The sequence below is a fragment of the Jaculus jaculus genome, chromosome 18 (genome assembly GCF_020740685.1).
Source record: "Jaculus jaculus isolate mJacJac1 chromosome 18, mJacJac1.mat.Y.cur, whole genome shotgun sequence".
NCBI classification, from domain to species: Eukaryota; Metazoa; Chordata; class Mammalia; order Rodentia; family Dipodidae; genus Jaculus; species Jaculus jaculus.
In genome coordinates, this window is record NC_059119.1 from 56,416,883 (window position 1) to 56,431,799 (window position 14,917).

A 14,917-nucleotide genomic window follows, 5' to 3' on the forward strand; every position below is an offset into this window, starting at 1 on the left:
AGAGAACATGTGGCAGAGAATGTTCTTCAGTTCTTTTTTATTTTATTTTATTTTAACAGTGAGAGGGAGAGGGAGAGAGAGAGAGAGAGAGAGAGAGAGAGAGAGAGAGAGAGAGAGAATGGGTATGCCAAGGCATTTAAGCCTCTGTGAATGAACTCCATGTGCGTGCGCCCCGTTCTGTGCATGTGCGATATCACACGCTTGCATTACTTGGGTCTGGTTATAAATGGGAGCTGGAGAGCCAAACAATCTTAGGCTTTGCAGGCAAGCACCTCAACGGCTAAGCCATCTCTGCAGGCCGCTCTTCAGTTTCTGAAGGATAGTGACACGCTACTGCCAAGCACTCACTCCTGGTGGCCTGCAACTTCTACCCAGGTCCCGCCTTCTACAGCTTCCGAGGCTCCCAAGATTGTGCCTCCAGTAGGGACAAAGTAAACACAATGGGTGACTCCAAGTGGCGTACTTGGTAGGCATTCATAGCGTTACACCACAGCTTCCAGTGGGGCGAAAATAATATAAAATGGATTCATTCCATGTCCAATAATCTCATCTAGTGTCTTAACAGTTCCACCATTTTTAAAATTCCAGTTCAAAGTTGTTGTTTTTTATTTCTTTTGAGAATCAAGGCAAACTATCTGATGTGATACCCTGTAAAATAAAAATTAAAAAAATAAACAGCAGTATACTTATAAGATATAGTGGCACACAGTAAATAAATATTTCCATTGGAATAGGGAAAGATCAGAGTAAAACAAGACTAGAACTCTAATTAAATTACATCCAGTATTAAATCCTGTAACTGTATGTCCAACCTTGGGGTCATGTGCTGTGGCCTGGCTCCACTCATTGTGTATGGATTTCCTAGCCAGGTGGGCCATGTCACTGGCGTCTCTAACATCTTAGAGTCTCTAGTGGACTTTAACCTTATATGTTGTCTTTCAAGCGCAACCTGCCACCCATTGGCTGGCCATTGGGCTTTCTTGTGAAATCCTTGTGGAATCCTCCATGACCCTGTACATTTTGTGTTCTGCCTTTTTCAAAGCAAGTATGACCTGGGCAATGAGGAGGACCATCTCCCATTAAAAAAGATATATTTTATTTGTTTGTTTATGAGAGAGAAAGAGACATCCGAGAGAAAGAGAGGATGGGCATGCCAGGGCCTCTTGCCACTACATATGAACTCCAGACACATGTGCCCCCTTGTGCATCTAGCTCATGTGGCTCCTGGGGAATTAACCCCGGTCCTTAGGCTTTGCAGGCAAATGCTGTAACTGCTAAGCCATTTCCATAGTCCCCTGCTTCCATTTTTAATAGCAGCACCATGGTTGTTATGGTCTCTGACTATGAGATGAGTGAGCCTGGAAGTGGCTTGGAGCATAAGCTACCCAGAGCTTTCTTTTGTCAAAGGAAAAAAAAAAAAATTCAAATGAATCTATAATTTAGTATTCTGGGTCTTGTGATGGATGGAGCTGGGTGAATTCCTTAGATATTTCATGGCAACAAGTATGAAGAATCTGTTTTAATTTAATGGCACAAATAAGCTTTAATCATAGCATGCCTCATGTTTACAACTGTCAAATCTCTAATCTTCTGGCCAGACTGCATATGTTGAAGCTATTCTTTGCTTATGAGTCATAATAGATATCCTGCCAAAATAAGCCAGCAATTGCCATGCCACAGGCCCAGTACTATACTATATTAATAAATTTCCTCAACGAAGCCTGGAGAAACAGCTTAGTGGTTAAGGCATTTTCCTGCAAAGACTAAGGCATGCTCTCTCTCTCTTTCTAAAAAAAAATAAATAAAAATAAAATTTTAAAAATTCTTCAACCATATTAATTATCCCATTAATTTATAGTTAATCCTGTCTCAATGTTTCCGTACATAGACAAAGTATACACAAATTCTTTAGCAGAATATTACAAAAATGTTCTCCTTCCAATTCCCAATAAAGTCATTGTTTCCATTTGAAGCATCCTGAATGCAATTTTTTCCCCTTTACATTTCCGTTGATAGTATGGTTTTCTGAGGTCCAACTAGAATTGTCCATTAAGCTCTGTTTATATCATTCTACTTTCTTATATAGAGTCTATTTATCTAAATGTTTCTAAATTCCTCCTGCAAACAATTTCCAAAGGCCTAAGAACCCCATGTTCAGGTTTAGTCATGTCTGATAATAGAGTGTCTCTCATACCATTTGTTGGCATTGGTTACTTTTGTAGAGTTGTGGCCAACTGCTTGATAGAAACAACTTAAGGAAAGAATGATTTACTTTCTTTATGATTTCAAAGGGTTCAGTTCATAGAGACCCAGCTCCGTGTGTGGGGGCCGAACATCATGGAGGAGGCTGTTCTCTGCTTTCTAATGATTGTAACCATGCAAGTCAGAGGAAAGGACCAATGACAGTATATGCCTAAAGACCAGATCCCAGTGACTTGAGAGCTCCCAGCTCTAAAATAATGTCACCGCCTAGGGTTGAAGCACTCATAATCCTATGGGGGACGTTACATATCCAAACCTTAATACAAATCTTTAGACAAGTTGCATTTCGGTAAACACACATCTGACCACAGAATTCAATTGATTTCCTTTTCTTTGTCTACACTCCATCTCTTGTTTTACTATCTTTAAATATATAAAATATATTAATAATGATATATGTATACATATATATGTATATGTAATATATTATATAATATATATTTAATATGTATATTATATATAAATAAATAAATATATATATATATGCATATTTATTTATTTATTTATTTAAGAGAAGTAGAGAAAGAACCAAAATAGAAGGAGAGAGAATGGAGCATGGGCAGGCGTGCCAGGGCCTCTGGCTGCTGCAAATGAACTCCAGATGCGTGCGTCACCTTGTGCATCTGACATTATGTGGGAACTGGGGAATCAAACTTGGATTTTTGGATTTTCAGGCCAGAGCCTTCACCACTAATCCATCTCTCTAGCCCTCTTTATACTTTCTTTCATTGAGGATTTTAACACATGAATGCATGATAATTTGATCTCATTTCCTGTTGTCTCATGTCTCATTATTTTCTTCTGTCCTCCTTCTCACACCATATTCCACTGAATGCCCTCCTCTTCCTAAGCAGCTTTTTTTTTAGTTCTATTTTAATGCATGCCTCTTTTTTATATTTTTCTTTTATGGTCCTCCTCTGTCCTCTATGTTCAAATGTTAATGGGTTTGATTCCTGTGCAGGACTTTGTTGGGGTAACAACCCCCTCTGTGAAAACATGAATGTACTGATCACTAGATCAACACGATTTTCACCTCTTGTTTGAGAGTTTCTCTTTCTTTCTTTCTATCTTTTTTTTTTTTTTTTTTTTTTTTTTTTTGCAGATGGCAATGGTCCTGGAAGGCCCAAGCCTCATCATTCAGGTGAGGAGATGAGGTCCAGTGTCCTGCACCCCCATCACATCTGCTAGGAAGCAGTGGGCACTGAGGCGGGGATGGCAGGAAAAATATGAGTAGTGCTTTCGCTGCCAGCCCACGGGTCGTCTCCATGGAGACGGCAGGAGATACTGAGACAACGAAAACTCACCAAAGTACTGACAACAAGGTGCTCTTGAGAACTCAGAGCTAAATGACACGCCGCTATCATGCCTGCCAGGGCTCAGGAATCAATTGATATTTTACTATGTGCTATTGGTTTTTATTTTACTTATTATATTTCCATGAATCCTAGTGATCCAGAATCAGGAGTCAAGTCAGTATAAGTCAGGATATTGAGCAATTCTTTGTTTGTTTGTTTGTTTGTTTTGTTTTTGTTTTTGTTTTTTGAAGTAGGGTCTCACTCTAGCTCAGGATGACCTGGAAGTAACTGTGTAGTCTCAGGGTGGCCTCGAACTCACGGTGATCCTCCTATCTCTGCCTCCAGAGTGCTGGGATTAAAGGCGTGCGCCACCACGCCCGGCTGAACAATTGTCATATATTTATGTGTAAATATATATGCTAACATATATATGTTTATAATATGTGCATGTAATTACATATGTACTCATAGAGTTTGCAATATTGCAAATTATAACTTTTTGAAGGTGATTTCCTTTGCACTAAAAAATGACTATGTGCTTTTACATAAATGCTATGCATACTTTTATTAATAAACAGCCCTGTGTACTGTAGATAGATCAAGATTCATCCTTGCACTTACCCAACGAAGAATGGCCAGGTTTCACCCAGTGTTCTTTTGCAGTGATCAGTGCTATTGTTGTAAATGTACATGGGTGCTTTCCACTAAATATAGGCTTTTATTTCTCAAGGGTAAATATCAGGCAGGGAATTGCAAGGTCATATGGTATTTGTATAGTTTTAAAAGAAGCTGTTGAATCATTTTTCAGAGTTGGTGAAAATATTCAGTACCTCATCATACAATCTGATACTTTTTAGTATAACTGTCAAGAAGACTTTAAAGATTTCAGGCTTAGAAAAACAAAATCTGAAACATATATCTGGATAGTTTACAGGACCTGTTGTTCTTCCTTTATGTCTTCTGATAATTCACGTTTTCTTCAATTAGGCATTCCTTTTCAGCCATGAATTATTCAGACACATTTTCATTATTACTCTTTTTTCTTCTTATGGAGTTTGGTGATGTAAATGTGTACCTTGTTATTATCTTTCAGTTACTGTTAGTCTGAGCAGTAAACTTCATTTTAGCTACCTTTTTTTGTTTGTTTTTACTTTGACAGTTTTCAGTACAGTTCTTTATGTCTTTGATTTCTTTGTTGACACTTTTTGTTTTTACATTTGCCTCAAATTGCCCATGATTGATTTGTGACACATTGCATAATGGCTGATTTAGACTCTTTGTCAAATAAATCTAATACCTCTATCATCTTGATTTGTCTGTCTGGCAACTATATCTTTTAATTGGAAATGAAATTTTTATATGTCTTTTTAGACCAAGTAACTTCTATCTACTCTGGAATATTCTGCATAATTTGAATTTGACATGCTGAAGCATTATTAAGCCCCATTGTTATTTTAAAACTGTGTGTGTGTGTGTGTGTGTGTGTGTGTGTGTGTGTGTGTGTTCAGTGTATCTTGTCTTTCAAATATTTTATATGCTTTGGGCATATAGATCCTTTCCATTTGAGCCATGCTGACTCCCCCCTACAATTCTTTATTCTTTGCTTTATCTCCCTTCCTATTTCATGCACTATATATAAACAAGTTATTTATCTAAAGCCTTTTCTGTGACAGTCATTCCTTTCAATCAATAGCTATGGAACTAGACTGCAATGTTACCCTTAGCTGACTTCTCAGAATTTTTGCATGCCAGTGAGCATCAAATGCATACTTGTGCAGTTAGCAAGGTAGAACCAGGAGCCCGAAGAAATTTGGGGTTACCTTGATATGTGTGAATGGAATTTAGGAGATGATGCGGGCGGGGGGGGGAGGAGGAGGGAAGAAGTAGAGGAAAGAGAAAGACTACTGAGCATCTGCTCAGAGTGTGGCGCATGTGACGTTCCATCCTGCTTGCTGTGTTACCACCTGGAGATTGACTAAGGCATGATTGACAAAAAGCAAGGAAAACGAGGAGGGGGGAGGACAGGGAGGAGGCTAACAATGGTATCAACATGACTGTGTACAAACTGCGTACAAAACCAATGAAAAGTAAATAAAGTGGGCTGGAGAGATGGCTTAGCGGTTAAGCGCTTGCCTGTGAAGCCTAAGGACCCCGGTTCGAGGCTCGGTTCCCCAGGTCCCACGTTAGCCAGATGCACAAGGGGGCGCACGCGTCTGGAGTTCGTTTGCAGAGGCTGGAGGCCCTGGCGCGCCCATTCTCTCTCTCTCCCTCTATCTGTCTTTCTCTCTGTGTCTGTTGCTCTCAATAAAATAAATAAAAATTTTTTAAAAAAAGTGAATAAAGTAGATTATTTGCTATACCTAAAAAAAGTGCTAAGAGCAGTGGACAATATCCCTCTGGCTCTGAGCTTGGGGGCTCCCTGTCCTGTTCCTTAGTTCAGAGTGGTTCTCCCAAGAGCACAATACTGGGCTTTAAGATGACTTGAACCAAGGCCAGGACATAGGGGAATCAAGTGTGACCCGAAGTTGGTTTAGAGGTGTTTTCTTTATCTCTGACCCGGTTGGTAGTTTGTCCTTCATTTCCTGTTCTGTTCCAAGTTTTCTATTTAAATCCAGTGAATGGGGATATTTGCTCCTTCCTGTTCATACAGAAATATCCCACCCTATCCTGTGCCATGGAATATTTATATCATGAAAAGGATAAAAAGTACAAAATTTTACAAATGCTTCTACACATTTTGGTACACATTGTAAAATAACATAATGAAACTGTATGCATGAGAAGCTAACTCTAAAATTAATTAAAACTAAAATCACATGCTTATATTTGGACTCAAAGTCACATTGCTTCATAAACAAACCAAAAACAGCATTTGAAAAAAAGTGGATATTTATGAAGTTAAATAAATAAAATCAAAGTATTAACTAGTTTGACAGAAATTAGAAGCATTTCAAGTTGGATTGTATCAGAAAAATAAATTATATTATGAATGCTATATTTTATGTGCCTGTGAATAATTTGGGACTGTTCTTAGTACAGAGAATCAGTTTCAACTTAGCAGATATAAATTACTCTCTATATAACAGAAACGTTGCAATGTAAATTAGCCTTTCTCTAAAGAAAACTATACACATATCTTCTCTGTGTTTTCTTTACAGATAACTATTGATGCAGTGGGATTAATACCATGCAATCTTGTTGGATAAAAATGAACCAGTTATATTTCATTTTGATAAGATCTATAAAAATACAATAACCATGCCTAGCATGATGTTTTCCTGAAATTGCATACCTGTCATGTCCCTTTAAAATTGCATAGTATAGACATTTATCATTCTTATCCCTGAAGACACTCTGTGTTTAACAATACAGAACTATCTTGCAAATTTGAAATAACATCTTAAAGGTGAAAAGTAAATTCCCTCAATATGACTGAGATATGATTTTATATTACTAATTAACACATTTGACATGTGAAAATTCATATTCTTCCAATGAGGCTGTGATTAATCAATTATTTCTATTGTTTAAGGAACTGGAAAGATTGTTCAGGGGTTAAAGGCATTTACTTACTTGCAACACCTACTGGCCAGGATCAATTTCTCAGCAGTCATGTATGCCAGATACACAAAGTGGTGCAAGAGTCTGGCATTCATTTATAGCAGCCAAAGTCCCTGACCATGAGTGCAACTGCATGCCCTAATGTGTGCCCACATGCGCCCATGCACACATACACACACTCACAACCCATGCAAACAGATAAACAATGATTTTAAAAAATGCTAGCCAAGGATTTAGATATAATTTTAAAGTTCTGAATGGCTTTCATCGCACAGTTTTGATCAGCTTTTTCTTATTTACATTCAGAGGTGATGTGACGGTTTTACTGAAAGATAAATGAGTGGGAAAAGCAAAGATTTATTGGGTTGATATGCAGGGAAAAGACATATGGTCTCCCTAAATATGCACTTTGGCTTTTGTATAATATTATATGAGCTTTCCACTTCTGACATACTGACACCCTTTCAAGGACAGATTACTCTCAATTGTCAGAGACAAAGTGTGTGATGATAGAGCACATGTTTGTGCTGATTTTATGCTTTTCAGTTGCTCTTAGAAACCATGTCACGTTTTTGTTCAACCTCCCTGAATGAGGGTGGTATGGACAGAGAGGAGCTGAACAGTAGTGAAGACTCACTGGGGTTAATTAAAGACATTGAGGAAATCTAAGTTTATCGTCAGTACCATCATCACCATACATGTAATACGGCTTTATCATATTGTTTCCTGTAGACCTTCTGATATAACTTAATTTAATCAATATTTAATGTTTTTAGTATATTTTCATTGTCAACCTCTTTTCAATCATAAGATGTTCTAGATTTGCATATTTAAATTAGTAGGAGACCTTTTAATTTTAACTTTCTTCAGTGTTCATTTTATTAACAAGGATTCTAAAGTGATAAAATCCAACTGGTCTAGTCTTTCTTTACATTCTGTCTGTTACCAATTAATAACCATGCTATTTATGGCTACTTTGGATCGAATACCAAGCCAGCTCCATGTATCTGTGAACCTCCTTAAAGAGAGACTGCCTTGCTGATGTAATCTTCTGAGAATGAGTAAGTCTGTGTTAATTTATCTAACATAATGTTATAGAATTAGCATTAGGAGCATAGATTATGTGAGGTCGTAAGAAAACGGTCTGGAGCCCTAGGTATTCCAGAGTAAAGTAATTCTCTACTTTTTTACCATGTATCTCCTCAGCTATTACCAGACTCTCTAACAGCCACCTGAACTTTGCTTCCCCTAGACAATGGAAAAAAATTCCATGTAATTTTGAAATTTTATTCTTCTAAGTAGATGGAGAACATAAAGCTATATAACTACAACACTAATATTTCAAAGTAAATATTTTCAGAGACAATGTCATGTAGAAAAGCAATCAAAAATATTGCATAAGTAGAAGAAAGTCAGACACACACACACACAAACAATCACACTCACACAATGTAGGATTTTACCAAGTAAAGATAGCAATGAGTTGCAAAAAAAGTCTCTCTACTTAACATATACTGATGGAAATTCTCTTGCACAATTCCCTGAACAAGACAGTACAATAGCTACTTACATTAAATTTATAATGCATTAGATATTTTAAATGATATATCAAGAATAAAATATACAGGAGACTATACTTATCTAAATGAAGTTATTACCCTATTGTATGTCAAATATTCTTACACTCATGGATTTATGAACCCTCATGGAAACTGAGGTTTCCACTGTGAATTGGTTATTTCACAATGGCTACTGAGGAATGAATGTTTGTACTATCCATAAGAAATTGACCACAAGGATAATTATGCACATGAATCACAATGTAGTGATTAAAAAATAAAAGAGTAAGGTGACTAAACAATAGTATGAGTGGTTATATTAATGTGTACATCAAAGAAGAGGAAATTCCATGCACAACATTGAAGTCAATCACTAATAAATTGAAATCCCAATTGTCAATATATCAAACAAGAGAACAGCAAAATGCAGCAGAAAACTGACTGAATGAAATGAATAAATCCATTGAGTTGTTAACAACTCTAGAAAAGGAGACTTAAAATCAGCAAGATATAGTGAGTGAGGACAACATCGACCAACGTTTCCACATGGATTAATTATCCAGCACACAAAAGTTGTCAACAGAGCCGGGTGAGGTGGCTTACATTCTGGGGAGATTGAGGTAGGAGGATGGGCATGAGTTCAAGGAGTGAGACTGTGTCTCAAAAAACTAAATAAATAAAAAATAGATAAATAAAAAGAAAGAAAAAAGAAAAGGAGATTTTTGTGCAAATGCCCATTGAATAAATAGCAAAACATATGATATCCTGGGTTATTAAAATTTACCAAATTTAGGGCTGGAGGGATGTGGCTTAAGGCATTTCCTTGTGATGCCAAAGGACCCAGGTTTGATTTCCCAGGACCCTCATAAACCACATGCACAAGGTGGCACATGCATCTGGAGTTTGTTTGCAGTGGCTTGAGGCCCTGGCCGTGGCCATTTTCTCTATCTCTGTCCCTCTGTCTGTCTCTCTCTTTGACTGCCTCAAATAAATAAAACTTAGAAAAAAATTTTAAAAATTACCAAATTTAGAAGACTGAAATAATATGTGGCATGTTTTGTGATGACAATAGGATTAACTTTAGGAATCAATAATGATAAGGAAACAGGAAAATCTTCACAAGTTTGGAAACCTAGTAATACATTTCCAAATGATCCCTAGATCAAATATGACTCAACAGATATTAAAAAAAAAAGAAAGTTCAATGGATCAAAGTTTGTTGGAGATAGCTAAAACAAATGTCCATAAACAAAAAATAAGAGCAAAGTAAACCTACTATGAAAGAAATATTCAGTAGTCAAAATAAGTGAGATTGACAACAGTGATAACAATATAATATTAACGTAAGAAAATGTTTCTTTTGACAACAGTAGTAAGATGGATGAGCCACTAAGAAAACTTACCAAGAACGAGAGGGAGGTGGCATAAGGTGCAGATAGCAGGATTTAAACAGGAGTATCAGTGCAGAGTCTATGGATATCAAGTTATTACTTCAAAAATCCTATCAGCAGGTCTGTCCTCATAATTTGATATCCTTAAAATTACTATTGTAGTTCAAGAATTATATAGTCTTAACTAACCTAATATGGGATATATAATTCACATTACCATGTAACTCATGAAAATAATTTGTTTCATGTAAATTATACATACCTTAATAGAATTATTTAAAATGAATTTTAGAAAGAGAATCCTTCTTTTCTTGTTGGTGCTTTAATCTTATTTTTAAATTATGACATGGTAAACTTTACTTTTTTTTTGTACTTTGGATAATCCTAAGAATTTTGACACAGTGTATATTTATATAATTAACACCAAAATCAGACCACAAAGTATTCTATAGCCCTGGAAATCATTGCATTCTCTTCTGTCTCAACCTTAACCCTTGGCAACTGCTGATATATTTTCCATTAATATTAATTTTATTTTTGGGATTATAGGATGAATATAACCATATGCTCAGTACCCTTTCAAGATTGACGTCTCTTACTTGCCATAGTGTTTTTGACATTCAGGTGTTATTGCCTGTGCCAATAGTTTTGTTTCTTTTTATTGTTGAGTATTGCTTGACATGAATATGTCAGGGTTTATTGTGAAACGGCCTTGTGCAAGTCATGTGTCTGTCTCAGCTTTTAGAAAGAATAAACAAAGCACTTCTCAACCTAAATGTATAAGTTTGGGTCTGAGAGAATATTTTCACTTTCTAGAGTATAGTTCTCAGCAAAGATGCTTCGGGGCTAGTGGTTATGCTTCTTTTAGAGCATTTTCGCATAATTTTCCATGGGAGGCTCAATTCGTAGGTCTTGTTCTCCTTTTAATGTGCTTGCGTGTAAAATAGGTGGCTTGAGATGTTCAGAAATGCACTTTTATTTGATAGTGTTAACCCTTTTGTTCTATAAGAAATGTGAGGCTTTATCTTCATGTATACTGGAGAAGGACTCAAGTGTTCAGCCACAATGTCAAACACATAGTAACTTGGATTGGTTTTCATTCCCGAGGTCCAGTTGTTCTATACCTTCGTCTGAGGTTGGAACTTCCAGTACTTTTATTTATAGTTTCCTGATAGCATTTATAGTTCAAAACTGTTTTTTCTTTTAATATTTTTATTTATTTATTTGGCAGAGAAAGGAGGGAGAGAGAGAGAAAGAGAGGAAAAGAGAAGAATGGGCATGCCAAAGCCTCCAGCCACTGCAAACGAACTCCAGATGCATGTGCCCCCTTGTGCATCCGGCTAATGTGGGTCCTGGGAAACGAAACTGAGTCCTTTGGCTTTGTAGGCAAATGCATTAAGTGCTAAGCCATGCCTCCAACCCTCAAAACTGTTTTTCAACAATAGCCTGTGGGGTTAACTTTCTGGTGATCATTTGTTCTTTCCGTTCATGAAAACATGTGGTAGACTTATGTCCACATTGGTGGATTGTCAAAGTCTGCTGCTCATATTTTTAAATTGTGTGTCTTATCTTGTACATTTTGGAGAGTTTTTTTCATGTGGATACACAAGTTCTTTTGCATATGTGGTTTGCAAAGAATATCTCCTAATCTATAATTTAGCACTACAGTCCCTTTAATATCTCAGATAGGGCATATTTTTATAATTTTGTTTGCCTTCTTTTCTGATTTTTATCATGAAATATATTTTAGTACCATTTCTAAAACGTCTAGTCCTAATTCTGGATCATTATAGTTTTCTCTTGAGTTTACTATAAAATTTTATACTGCATTTCTCACTTTCCATTTAGAGTTATGAGATATTTTAAATTAAATTTTCTCCAAGGTCTGGGATTAAAGAAAATGTTCATGTGTTTTTGTTTATGAATTACCAAAGTTTCTAATACTATTGGTTGAAGAAATTAGCATTCCTCTGTGAAACGACATCATGCCTTTGTGAATTGTAAAATGACTCAATGGGGGACAGTCTGCTCCTGTCCTGTACTTCCTGTTTTGTTTCTGTAATCTTTCTCCAATACCGCTGATTTAATTATTGTAATTTCATACTAGGTCTTAAATTCAGATGATTTGACTCTTCCATCCTGATTCTCCCTTTGTAAATTGTTACATGTACTTATCTCCTTTGGTTTCACATAAAATTTTAGAACCAGCTAACACAAGCCATTTTTAAAGAGAAAATAACTTGGGGCCTTAGTCTTAAGTAATAATGAAAAACTAATACATCCAATTTCTCTTCAGAAGGAGTCACATATTTTATAGCATTTTCTTGTAATGTAGATATAGTATCTATAGAAACCTATTTGCCAAGAATCAGCCAGAAAGTGTCTGAGATTAAAATTACAGCACGTGCATGTGTTAGCATGCGTCTGGAGAATCTGTCTACCTATTGCCTGCTGTTGACTTATTTCAAACTGACTTATTTCCTATGGGCATTAGCAAATAGTGTCATATGAAGATATGCAAACTTCATACTAAAAATGAATTTAATATCTAACATATAAGTCTATACATAAACTGATAAAAAAATTAAACACATCCTGTAGATACTGTTATCAACAGCAAAAGTTGTTTTTAATAGTTTTCATGGTGAATGATGGCTTCTTTTTGAAATATACACCTTCCATAGGTCAGACACTAGCTGGGGTCGGTTATTTCATCTACTGCCTATGTCCTGATCTTCCGTCTTCCACTTCTTCAGCCATTTCCTACCAGCACTCAAATCCACACCCAGCACACTTCACTTTCGGCTGTGCCTTGTCTGTCCCCCATGAAGCCCAAACTTCCAGATTCGTTTTTATTTCCTAGACTCCTTTGTTCTCATTGATGAATGCACACATATATGAATATATTTGGTTTCTAGGGATGGCTTCCTCTCGAGCCCAAGCTGACCTGGAACTCACTATGTAATTCCAGGCTGGCCTTAAATGTATGGCAAACCTCTGACCCCTGCCTCCCAAATGCTGGGATTAAATGTATGCACCACCGCACCCAGCTAGAAAACTATTTTATCCAGATGACACCCCCACATAAAAGGAGCAATGCCTGTCTTCATCTTCCTTAATGGGGTCATGTTTCACGCGTCTGATGGAGCAGTCATTCACTGACAATGGAGGGCCACTGTGGTTGTTCAGGGCGTGAGTGTTACAGCAGATATTTGTGTCATTGGTTAGACTTCCATGCTGTTAAAAGAGGTTCAGGACATGCCATCTACCAACAGTAGTACTATTTGAAATAACCAATTACCCATCTCCCAAGTCACTTATTGTTGAGCATCCTATTGCTTTCAGCCCATGGCCTCCTAACAGATAAATCTCTATGTATGTGCACACGAGAGAAGCATAATCCCATGTTGCTCTTCATTTCTCCTGTGTATCTATTAAGACATCCACTCACTGCCTTTTAAAAGGCCTTGGATTGAAAACACTACTGTCCAATTGCTATGCTTTCCTCTACCAGAAAACTTAGACTTAACTTGTCTGAAATTTCACTTATTATTTACTTATTATTAAAGTGAGACACCATGATGCAGAAAGAGATGCATTTGGAGGCCTTTGAGCTCATTCCTGCTGCTCAGTACTAGGAATTTTCTTCATTGATTAGAAGTAATTCATTGCACACTCTATACTTTTCCCCAATGGAAAAATGAACCCTGCTATGGAAATACATTACATTTTATGAGAAATTAACTACAGCAATAATGTACATATGCAAAGCACACTATCACACTTAACTAAATTACACACAAACAAAACGGCCTCCATACTATTTTGGTTTGCTTGTTCCTGTGTCATTGACAGAGTGTGACAAGTCTGGCATTGTTTCCCATTTGAGTCCACTGTCACTCACCCAGGCATGAACTAAAGATAAAACCTATGATTGAAGTTTCAGAGAAAAAAAAAACATATTATTTCTCTACTTCTGACAGTTAGAACAGAGATATAAGTGTGTATCTCTAGCTCATGGAAATCAAAGAGATGTCTGACCCATTTCTTCTAAAGGTGAACATAAAACCCATGTATGCAGTAATGGTCACAACTTCTTTTACATGATGATTTTTATTCCCCTATTGATACTTTCCTAGCTTCTGTGTGTACCCAGGACCTTTTGTAATCAGTTCCTATAGTCTGATGTCTGTCTGTCTGTCTGTCTGTCTGTCTGTCTGTCTGTCTGGCACACCTGATATAATAACACCACAGGAGCTTACCATGAACAGATGGCAAGAACAAGAGCACTTTCACCCGGAGGGATCTATCTCTGCTTTTTCATCAACTAAACCTCAATTTGTGCAATGCACTCAAAGACCCTTGCCTAAATTTAAACATCCCTTACAGCCTTTGTAGGAATAAAAGGTGATCTGACAAGGATAGGCATGAAAATCACCATATTTATGTATATGGTTTCCAAAAGCAACAAGCAGAAATATGAAGAAATGGGAATAATAACTGAAAAAATATGTTTCTGAAAGAGGATGAGTGAGTGACAATGACATGAAATGTAAGTAGATAAAAAGATCTCATCTTCTAGCTAAAAGTTTGATCAAAACATCACATTGTACCACATGAACTTATACAATTATTATTTATTTCTTCAAAAATGGTAACTAGAACTAGGATCCAAGTCAGAACCCTATGGAGACCAAGATAATGGAGTCCAGTGAGCAGCCCTCACTAGCCTACATCCAAAGTGAGGCTTTACCCATCAAAATCTCTTCAAATTAACAATGCTTATCCCCTTTAACCTGCCCTGGTCTCACTTTCTGCTGGAGAAACTGTTTTCATTTTTCAGAAAGCA